This window comes from Gavialis gangeticus, unplaced genomic scaffold (assembly GCF_001723915.1).
Source record: "Gavialis gangeticus isolate Ggan-Ray unplaced genomic scaffold, GavGan_comp1, whole genome shotgun sequence".
Lineage (NCBI taxonomy): Eukaryota > Metazoa > Chordata > Crocodylia > Gavialidae > Gavialis > Gavialis gangeticus.
In genome coordinates this window covers 51771216-51783367 of record NW_017728997.1, presented here as the reverse complement: position 1 = coordinate 51783367, position 12152 = coordinate 51771216, and positions in this window count along the sequence as shown.

Genomic DNA, 12152 nt, shown 5'->3' with positions numbered 1-12152 from the left:
GCTCCATGAGGCTTTTTGTTCTCGCTGGAGCGTACCTAGCATATTTAGCAAGGTGTGGTTGAACCGCTCAGGCTGAGGATCACCTTGGGGATGGTACGGGATGGTTTGGGACTTTTGGATCCCCGCAACAGTCAGCACTTCTTGCAATAATTTGCTTTCAAAATCCCACCCCTGGTCAGAATGAATCTGCGCTGACAACCCAAATACTGAAAAATATTTTTCCCAAAGTACTTTGGCTACCATTAGTGTGATTTGGTCCCAGGTGGGAAAAGCCTGTGCATACTGGGTGAAGTGATCAGTTACTACTAATATATTCCCTTTCTGATTCCCCTCTCCCTCAATAGAAAGGAAGTCCATACATACCAGCTCCATAGGCTGGGAGCTCTGTATAGTATGCAAATAAGCAGTTTTTGTAGGCAGAGTTTTCCGTTTTACACACCAGTCACATGTGAGGCACTTGGTTTTTATGTCCTCAGCCATTCTTGGCCAGCAAAACCTCTCCCGAGCTAAAGCCAATGTACGCTCCACTCCCAGGTGCCCAAAGTCATCATGCAAGGCCTTAAGAACCAAGACCTGATGTCTTTGGGGAAGAACCAGCTTACAAAACTTCTTCCCTTTGATGTCCTGCACCTCATGGTGTAGCACCCCATTGAGTTGTCAGAGCCTCTCCCGCTCCCGCAATAGGAGACGGCCCAATGGGGTGATGCTTTAATGTGCTCGTGGCTGGGGGGTGGCAAGATCCAGCTCATCGGGCCTGCAGTGCATCCTGTACATCCAGGTCTTGTTCCTGGGCTGCTCGTCACTCAGCCACAGTTATCTGAGGCAGGATGGAGGGTGTCAGGTGGTATATTGAGCCCAAGCCTAGGGAACCCCTTCGGGGGGCACCCCTAGTAATTCAGCCACACAAACAGCAGTGTCTGCCTCTGGCACAGGGTCCAGAGTCTGCAAATTGCAAATGGCCTGGACTGCCTTGGGATCTAAAGTGGCCCTAGAAACAAGTGGGGCCTGCCTGGAGAGAGCGTCAGCATCTACGGGGTTTTTTCCTGCCCAATAATGTAAACTAAATGAATAAAATTTGCCAAAGCAGCAATCCACCTATGCCCAGTGGAGTCCAATTTTGCACTAGAGAGTGCAAAGTAAGCGTATTATTGTCTGTCCATACCTGAAAAGTGGTACCATACAGGTAGTCCTTGAACTTTTCAGTAACCGCCCATTTTAGGACCAAGAATTCCAGTTTGTGGGCTGGGTATCGGGTCTCACTGGGCACCAGCCCCTGACCAGCGAAAGCCACTGGCCAACGCAGCCCTCTTAAAAGTTGGTACACTACTACCCCAAGACCCGACAGGCTGGCATCAGTGTGCAGGATGAAAGGCCTGTTCGGGTCTGGGTAGGTTAACACCGGGCCATTGGTAAGGCATTTGATGACTCCCTGGAAAGCATCCTCACACTGGGCATCCCATCATGACCCAAAAGGTTCAATGGGGCTGGGTACCCCACTGGACCCCTTGAGTGTGCACCAACTCCTTGCCTCGTGCCAAGCTTTCCTGCCTGATAACCCCAGGTAAGCTGGTTCAGCAGCTGAATGACAGTTGCATAGTCTTTCACAAAATGCTGATAAAACCCAGAGAACCCCAGGAGTCATTTGATCTCTCAGAAATGATTTGGTCTTGGCCAGGCAGTCACCGCTCGGACCTTCTCAGGGTCTGTGCTAATCCCATCTTGTGCCAGCTGCTTCTAGGTGATCCAGCACACAAAGAAGGTGGTCCTAGTGCTCCTCCAGGGTCCGGCCAAACACAATGACATCGTCCAAGTACACTAACACCCGGGTCAGGTGCATATCCCCAACCACTTTTTCCATGAGCCTCTGGAAGGTGGCGGGGGTGTCTGAGATGCCTTGGGGCATGCATTCAAATTGGTAAAATCCTAGAGGACAAATGAAAGCAGTTTTCTCCTTATCAGTTTCCCGCAGAGGAATCTGATAATACCTACTATGCAGGTCAAGTACAGAAAACCACTTGCTGCCCACTAGACAATCCAGGGCTTTAGTCAATGCACATTCTCAGACTCCCATTCTTTTTCTGTACAATGACTATGGGGGAGGCATAAGGGCTCTTTGATTTTGTGATAATCTTGTGATCCAGCAACTCTTGCAAGTAGTGCCTGACCTCCCCTATCTCAGCTAATGGGATGCAACGAGACTTCTCGCGGAAAGGATGTGGGTTGCTAAGGCGGATCTGATGCTTGACACCCTTAGCCTCCCCCACAACCAACTCATGCAGGGGAAAAACATTGGATCTTCTCTGGAATTTCTCTCTGAGCTGGGCCTTCCATGCCTCAGGCACAGAGGAATCCCTAAAGAAAAATCTTTTGGAATCAACAAGTGGGGAGTCACCTTGCAGCATCTGGCCTACCATTTCAGCTACCCTTACAGTAGCCACCTTTTGCCCCACAAAAGGGTGCACCACAACATCCCCCATGGTGGGGTTGACCACAATAATATTAACTGGACTCTTGTTCAGACGTTGGGTTTCAAACACCCCTTCTGGAACCTTCAAAGTCCCTGGTCCCCCTTTCCCAGGGTAGGCCTCTACCACTACCAACCCTGCTTGCTGGGATTGCTGCTCCCACTTACAAACTGTGGTCAGGGCCCACTGACCTTTCCCGGGGATCCTCTGAGGGGTAACCCCAGAGAATTCTAAGGTCCCCAGGACCTGGGAGCTAGTTCACATACCCCTCTGTTCCCACCTGGCATAGGCAACAAAGCACATGCATTTTAAGCTGTTTCTGATAGCTTGAGCCCACTTGCTGCCTGCAGTACTGGGAGAAGACCTGGAATAAGCTGGAGTTAGTCCCAACAATGAGAGGTTCCCTTCATTCACCCTAGATCAGGGCATACCAGTGCAACAGTGGATACCTCTTTCTCTACCTGTCCACAGACATGGGAAACTTTATTCGCAGGGAAACATAAGCGCTATTGGGGTAGGGGTCCTGGCTCAGTCCACAAAGCTCCAGACCCATGATAGGGTGCAATGGCAAATGCCTGAAATGTTCCCTATAAAAAGACTGGAACAAAACAGTGACATGGGATCCGCTATCCAGAATAGCACGATATTCATGCCCATTCACCTTAACTGGAACCTGAGCCCTAGGTCCCACTAATCCTTCTGGCAGGGAGTTCAGGGTTGGGGTTTGGGAGCCTGACAGGGGCCTGGAGCAGAGCCGACTCCCTTGCTCTGCCTATTCCTTATTTCCCACCGGGTCTTCAACCATTGGAACACCAGGTCTGGGTTCTCCGGCTGTGTACATTCTCGAGCCGAGTGCCGTAGTCCCCACACCTATAACAGGACCCTGGGTTTTGAGAGCAGTTCCTTAACCTGGGCCTGGCTGGAGCACAAAGGCTCAGTCAGATTTGCACCCCAGGAGGTGCCCTGCTGACAGTATTGGGGGCAGGGACTCCTTCTCAGTCCTCGGAGGGGCCTCCTCTTGGGGAGTTACAACCAAGACCTGGCTAATTGGTCCCCTTTGAGGTGAAACATCCTCTGGAGCCCACATAACTTCTCTAAAGTGGAGGCTTTCTTCCTCCTCCTGTACCTCTTTCATAAGCTGGCCAAAACCAGGAGGGTTATTTTTACGTCCAGCCAAATTGAGATCCCTGAGGGGTAGATTATAGCAGGCCCCTATCTGTAGTTGCCAGAGCCTTGTATGATTGGCTTCAGTCACACTGAGGGACCCTTGGGCCACCACCCACTGTAGCACCTGTTCCAGTCGAAGAAGGTATGAGGAAACAGCCTCACCTTTGTGCTGGAAGGTGCTGAGCAGTTCATAATAGGCCCCTCCACCCTGGGTGGATCATCCGAACACATCTTGCAGTGTCTGGAGGCACTGTTGAGTGGTAATGCTGGCTCTGGAGCTTGGCTGTCCTGATTACCCCAAATGCCGGTTATTGCAGATCATCCAGAAGATGACAATGTTTTCTTTGTCCAGAATTTCTCATGTCATGAGAGTCTCTTGTATGTGGGCAGCCTAGGATTCAAATCCTTTCTCTCCGGTGGGGACTGGGAGGTTCCCAGAAAAGTTTCTTAGTCTTTTATATGCAGCCCAGTCATCAGAGGAGCTGGCCACCTCTCTAAGGACCTGCTGCATAGTCACAACCCATTCCTGCATGATGCTGGGTGAGACTGTTGCCCCACTGGTTCCAGGGGGTTCCCTGGCATCATCTCTTCCTGGTGCCTGGGACGTGTTTTCTCTTTGCTTGACTCTATAGGGGTATAGAGCACTTCACAAAATTAAGCTTCTGCCAATAAAATCCCATGCGAACCCTCAAAATGTAGCCTGGGTGTATATGGGTTTGTACTTCCCTCTCCAATTCAGAGAATTATTGGCAGGGCAGTGTGCTGTGGACGGACACAACAGCCCAGCGGCTGCCTCCATCCCCCATAGAGGAAGGTCCTGTCAATCAGTTACTTAACTATATATAGATTTATTATTACAACAGAACCATTAAAGGGCAAGGACATAGATTATATATATAATGTACAGATTTACAAAACAATAAACCCTATAATTTTATATTTATATATATAAATAAAAACACAGAGATATACACACACCCAGTTATCATTTAAAATGCAGATGAACAATAGAACAAACCAGACCAAAGGATATTGATTGGGCAACCTTATAACTCTATTCATATACAAACTATTATTTCAAATTTTTCACAAACTGTAAGGCACAGTCCACAAATACAATCAGCAGTCCTTAGACTACCTGGGTGCCCTCCAGGGCAGGGGCTCCACTCCCAAGGTATCACAACAGGAAAGGAGGTAGGGGAAAAGAAAAAGAGAGGAAGATCCCAAAGACTTCTAAGCTCCCCCACTATCACCCAGGAGCAGCCCATATGGTACTCCTTTGCAACCCTGAGGGTTGGGGGGGGCCCCTCCCCTGCAGGGACCCTCTCTCCAGGGTAACTTACTACTCCACAGTCCCAGAGGGTTGCCTCTTGTTCTCCAGGTCAAGCTCTGTTCCCCACTGGGTTTTCCTGCCGCCTAACTCTGCTGCCACCATCCTGAGTTATGGCCACATGCACCACTGTGTGTAGTGGGCACTTCACCTTGTGCTAGGAGTTGGAGGCCTGGACAGCCTTGTGCAGCACCAGGGCTCGGTCTGTCCCCAGACCTCCTGGGCAGTGTCATCTGCACTGACCTACTGCCTTGTGTCAGCAGCTGTAGATCTGCGCCACCTCAAGTGGCTCCCAGGGTCTCACCCTCCATGCAGTGCCTCCTGCACCGAGCTCCCAGCCTCGTTCTGGGGGTTGAGGACCTGAGCCACCCCCAAGGCTCCAAAGATCCTGCTCCATACACCGGCCTGTGCACTGTGTCTCTGGCCACATGCCAGAGGTTGCAGACCCAAGCCACCTCACGCAGCTCCCAGGGTCTGGATGCTGTGCACTGTGCTGCACACCAAGAGCCTAACTGCTGGAGCTGTCCCATGCTCCTCGCTGATAGAAGTCTTCAGGGGCTCTTCCTGGGCTACTGCGTTGCAGGTCTCCTCAGCTCTTTTAAGTCCCACCCTTCTTAGTCCCCAACACATCTCCCTTGTGCTGGGCATGCAGCTCCTTTTATACGCTCCAGGGCTCCACCCCTGAAGTCTTCCAGACCTGACAGGTTGCAGTCTTCAATCAGGTCCAAGGGAGCTCTTCTCCCCCTCCCCTCAGGAAAGGGGTGTAATGTTATTTCTCTTGCTGCCTCCTGATTGGTGGATGAGTTCCACCGATCAAAACAGCAGGATCTCAAGCCTGGGGCTCAACCCAAGCTCTAAAAGGTAAGCCTGCTACATAGTAGATAACCATTTTAAGAAATTCAAATGAGCATGTTGCTAATTTTTATTATGTAACAGCTGTGTTGAAAATGTAATGAACATACCCATTTTTTTTCATATCTCAAACTACAAAAGTAGAAACCTTAACTACAAAAGTAGAAATTTAGGCCAAGGAAAGAAAAAAAGTTAGTATTTCTCCATAGTGTTATCAGAAATACTGAGGAACATATTTTCCCTTGAGTTCAATTGTAAAGGGGTGTCTGGAGTGTCTGGGAGAGCACCTTCAGAGAAAGAGTACATCATGCTTGCCTGAGTGACTCTTCCTGCATGCAAAGTCTAACTGTGGCTGACTGGGCAGATGAGACCCTTGTATGGTCCAATGTCCATGAAAGTGGTACAGGAATGCGCCATGGATTGCATAGAGTAGGACAAAGCATAAAAGGTGTCCTGGTCATCCGCTGCATCTGGGCAATCTCCAGCTGTCTTGACACTGGCCTGCCACTGGTTACCAATTGGTTCGGATGAGAGAGTGAGGCTGATGCTGCACAACTCTTTCTTGCTTAAATCCAAGTCTCACATAATTCACATCCAGCAACAAGTCCTGTGATGATGGGCCAGAGATGAAGCAGCAGGTGTGGATACACTGGGAGCTGTAGCCACAAACCTGCACACAGGTGGCTTAGGGCTTTGGGTTGCTTTCTACTGAGAAGCAGCAGTAGAAAACAGCAGCCCTATTCAGGACTGCACTGCTCACCTCCTAGAGTGAGGAAGGGGCTAGAAAAAGTGCCTCAAACATTGCCTGATTCACCTCACCCTGGCCAGCATACCGTGGCTGCAGGTGTCCCACTATAGCGGTCGAAAAGGAAAAAGAAAATCAATCGCCCTCAAGTTGGGTGTGCGGAAAGTACATATGTTGACCAACACCTTGCTGGGGTTGTTTGACCCCAGTACTCTTTCCTGCCATGGCAGGGGGTCAGACTTCCAAGGGAAGTGGTGCTGGCCCCTACCCTGGGGGTCTTTAAGAAGAGGCTGGATGCCTACCTGGCTGGACTCATTTGAGTCCCGTTTTTGTTTTGGGGTTTTGTTGTTCTCCCGCCCTGGCGGGGGGTCGGGCTAGAAGATCTACTAGGTCCCTTCCGACCCTAAATCTATGAATCTATGAATCTATGACTTGATGATCTGCTCAGGTCCCTTCTGACCCTACAAACTATGAAACTACGAGTAGGCAAAGTAGGCACATACAATAGGCTGACACAAGCTTGTTACCTGCTGGTGTCCAACTGCAGGCAGGATATTGAATTTTGCTTCTTGTTCAGCTGTGAAGTTTTCATTTTTTCACCCAGCTGAATCCTACCTTCTTTTAACTCACCTGTGCAAGAAGAAGTTTCATTTCTACCAGGGACAACTTTTACAATCTTTGAATTCTCCTTTGCCTGAGGAAGTGCGTTTGGGCCCAAAAGCTTGCAAAGACATACATATTTTTGCTACTATTTAGCTGGTCTAATAAAAGATATTGCCTCTACCCCAAGAGTTTTGTCACACTGTGACAAGAATGTTTTGGTCATCAACATCAGTTAAACTGATAGCAATTATTTAGACTGAGGACCTGAACCACTTAATTGGGCAAATAAAATGTATTCCATACTTTCAAGCCTTTCCCACAGGAAATCAATGCAGTATTTAGGTCAGGGGTGATTAATCCATCACATGTGCACATGTGGAACAAACAGAAGCTGTCTGGCATGCAGCAGAATGGGGAGGGAGTCAGGATCCAATCAGCAGATTGGGCAGGGAGCAAAAAAACCACTCAGGAAGACCTTAATATGTGGCATGCCTGCCAAGAGTTGGCAACCACAGTCTTAGGTTAAGGAAAATAGTTCAATTGTAATGATGAAAAGTTATTTTAGATAAAACCATTAAAAAAAGCATGTTGCCTTTCCTGAAAAAATGAAGATCTCCCACCACTATCTCACTTACTGGAAAAGCTGTCAGAAGCAGAGGACATAACAAATGAGCAGGCAAGACAGTATACAATGACTGATGATTCATCATTAGGGTAACAGCAGTTCTCTTACTCCTAAGGCACCTTCAATTTGAGGCTCAAAACTTTTATATAGGAGCAGCTAGCGGACAGTGAAATTACCACAAGAAAGGTTATCTTGATTAGTGGAATATCAAAACTGTTACGGAGAGACAATTCTTAACATCTTTGGAGTGAAGAACAAAGAGCCATTAAGTCTACTGACTCTCTCAGCTGCTGCACTGTGGAACAGGAATCAAAGCAGGGTACTTCAATCCAATGCAGAATATCAGCTTACCTGCTTAATATACACACCCTAATTGGAGTGTGTGTGGGGCGGGGACTGATTCGGGGTGGGGTGTGGGGGGTTGGATTCTGTGTAACGTGAGAAAATATGGTAATGGCCTGGAACAGATTCCTCAAATCCAACACCTGTGTTGCTCTTTTAAAGTATAGCCAAACTCTATAAAGTTATAAGCAAATGGAAGCAGTTGAAATATTCTCCAGTCTATAGAGCTGCAACTCCATTATATATTCTATATGAACTACAAGGCAGGAAAGAAGCTGTAAGGTAAAAAAACCAAACAAACACAAACTTAAAAAAAAATAAAGGTTAGTCAAATATTCTCAGGGAAAGACAAGGCCATTTAAATAAGGTTTAGTTTGTTTAGAAGAATATTATATGCAGACAGGTAGAAGTGATAAAACATTTTCTTTAAAGGTTTTTTAATTGTATGAAACTTTGCTAATTAAATTTTACTCGTAGCAGTCTCTTGTATAAAAAGACAAACAAATATAAGTAAATCAGGATCTCTCAGTGTCAGGAGTTTACCTTTAAATATTAAACTTTCTGTTACTCCCATGGATCACTGAAAATTAGACATCTGGAAAGGTTAATATGCACACACAGAACAGCTGTCTTTGCATGCTGCACTTTGGATTTCCTCCTACAAGTAGCAGTACCTTATTCACAGTTTCACTCCCACTGCTTCTTTGCACATATCCTAAAACAACGTAACTGAAACTTGGTGGGACTCTATCCACGATTGGGCAATAAGCACTGAGGGCTATAGGCTATATAGATGAGACAGAGTAGGGATAAAAGGGGGAGATGTTGCTTTCTATGTGAAGGAGCAATATACATCTTCCATAATCAAGATGGGATCAGATCAGAGGAGGGGCAAATTGAGGTATTGTGGGTCAGAATGCAAGGAGGTCAGGGGGAAAGGGACTTGATAATGCAGGTCTACTACAGGCTGCCACATCAGGAGGAAGAGTTGGACCTGGAATTCTCCAGACAGCTCTGAGGCCATACGGTCAAAGGACATGGTTGTTATGGGTGACCTAAACTACCCAGACATCTTCTAGGAGGAGCAGTCAGCTAGATCTAACCATTCACGTAGTAGGTTCTTAACCCGCGTACAGGACCTTCACCTAACACAGGAGGTATATGGTCCCACTAGGGAAAACATCTTACTGGACTTGGTTCTGGCTACAGGGGATGATTTGGTGGGGGATCTACTGACACAATGTAATCTAGATAGACAGTGACAATCACTTGATTGAATTCACTATCTGGTATTGGGTCAGAAAGATAACCAGTAGGACAGAAGTGCTAGACTTTAGAAACACTAACTTCAGTGTGCTCAGCAGATTAGTTAGCAAGGCACTGAAGACCAGGAGAATTGGTGAAATGGGAGTCCAGGAAGAGTGGTCCTTCCTAAAGGGAGCAATCCTATGGGTGCAGGAAACAATCCCCTTGTGCAGGAAAGGGGGCAAAGGGGCCAAGAAACCCTCTTGGCTGAACAGGGAAATCCAGGAAAGCCTAGGGGCAAAAAAAAAAAGGCACATAGGTTATGGAAGCAGGGGGTAGCTACCAAGGCAGAGTATACCTACTTGGCCCATGCTTGCAGGGAGGCAGTCAGAAAGGCCAAAGCAGAAATGGAATTTAGATTGGCAACAAAAATTAAAGACAACAAAAAGTCCTTCTTCAGGTATGTAGGGAGCAAAAAGAAGGTACAGGGTAACATAGGTCCCCTACAAGACAAACTAAGGGAATCGGTGACAGAGAGGGGGGACAAAGCTGAGATCTTCAATGACTTCTTTGCCTCTATTCCTGAACTTAGATCAGGACAAATCTCCCAATTGGATCATACACAGGCATAAAGGGGAAACCAGCCCACCAACTGTTAGCACCAACTTAGTGAAGAGACAATTGGAAAGGCTGCATGTGTTTAAGTCAGCAGACCCAGATTATCATCCAAAGGTGCTGAAGAAATTGGCCAGTGTCATAGTAGAGCCACTGGCACGGCTGTTCGAGCATTCTTGAGGACCCAGAGGACTTGAAAAGGACAAATGTGGTCCCTGTTTTCCAAGAGAGGAAGGAGGATCTGGGTAACTATAGATCAGTTAGTTTCACCACTATCCTCGGGAAAACCTTTGAAAAAATTATTAAGGATTACATTTGTTGGAATCCAGTGTGGAAAGCAATGCTAAAAGGCAACCAGCATGGATTCATAGCAGGTAGATCCTCCCTGACTAACTTTGTTTCTTTTTATGACCAGGTCACAAAATGCTTAGATGCAGGAATCAATGTGGATATCATCTACTTGGATTTTAAGAAGGCCTTTGAAATAGTATCTCATTATATTTTTATAGATAAGCTGAGCGACTGTGACGTAGATGATTATGCAGTCAGGTGGGTGGCAAATTGGCTGGGGGTCGCACCCAGAGAGTGGTGGTGGATGGGTCAGTATCGACCTGGGAAGATGTGGGCCATGGAGTCTCACAAGGCTTTGTCCTTGGACTGGTGCTGTTCAATGTCTTCATCAGTGACTTGGATGAGGGCATGAAAAGCACTCTGTCCAAATTCACAGATGATACCAAATTACAGGGTACAGTTAACACACCAGAGGGTAGGGAATGAATCCACACAGATCTGGACAGGTTGGAAAAGTGGGTGGAACAGAAAAGGATGCAGTTCAATTAAGCACAAAGGCAAGGTGCTGCATCTAGGGAGAAGGAATCACCAGCACACTTACAGGCTTGTGGAGGACCTTCTCAGCAGCACAGCAGTGGAAATGGATCTTGGAGTCACTGTTGACTCCAAGATGAACATGAGTCATCAATGTGATGAAGCGATCAGTAAAGTTAACTGCACTTTATCACGTATTAGCAGGTGCATGACAAATAGGTCCAAGGAGGTGATACTTCCCCTTTATGCAGCGTTGGTCAGGCCACAGTTGGAGTACTGCGTTCAGTTTTGAGTGCCACACCTCAAGAGAGATGTGGACAACCTTGAGAGGGTTCAGAGGAGGGCCACTTGTATGGTTAGGGGCCTGCAGGCAAAGCCCTATGAGGAGATTGAGGGACCTGGATCTCTTCAGCCTCCGCAAGAGGCTGAGAGGTGATTTTGTGGCCGCCTACAAATTCATTTGGGGGCGGGGGGGACAGCAAGGAATAGGAGATGCTCTGTTTATCAGGGTACCCCTTGGGGTAACGAGGAACAATGGCCACAAACTGACGGACAGCAGATTTAGGTTAGACAACAGGAAGAACTTCTTTACAGTAAGGGTTAACAAAATCTGGAATGGGCTTTCAAGGGACGTGATGCTCTCTTCCACCTTGGGGGTCTTTAAGAGGAGGCTAGGCATGTACCTGGCTGGGGTCATCTGACCCTAGTGTTTTTTCCTGCCCAGGGCAGGGGGTCAGACTCAATGATCTGCTAAGGTCCCTTCTGGCCCAAACATCTATGAACCCTCTCCCCTTCAGAGGGTGGTGTATCAGCAGGTATCACAGCATTTTATCTGTGACAGTATATTTGAATTTCAGCCAAAGATTTAACTTTAAAACATTTAATATCCAGGGTCTTAAAACTGAGAGACTCAATGTTACCTTTTGTATAATATTGCTATAATGCTCGTTAAAGATCCGCAGTGCCTTACCCTAGTCACATTTGTAAAGCAAAAGCAGTCAAAACCAGTTAAACTTAGAACTGCCTGTGACTTTAAAAAAAAAATGATTGTGCATATTTGGTCCATTCAAACTTTGCAAAGTGATCACCAATCCTCAAAAATCTGCACCTTCTGAATCCTGGAAGTTCAGAGTTCTTAGAAGGCTCATTTTTAAAGCTTTAGTAGCAAGTGTGTATCATACTAATCTAATGCTAAAGTGTTTAAGCCTTCAAACTTTCAACAATAAAGTCACATTAAGGTTAAGGATAAACATGTAGGTTCTTTACACAAAAGAAAGTAACCTGTTTAAATTCGCTGATGACACCAAAATTTGGGGGGAGGTGAGCACGCTAGCAGGG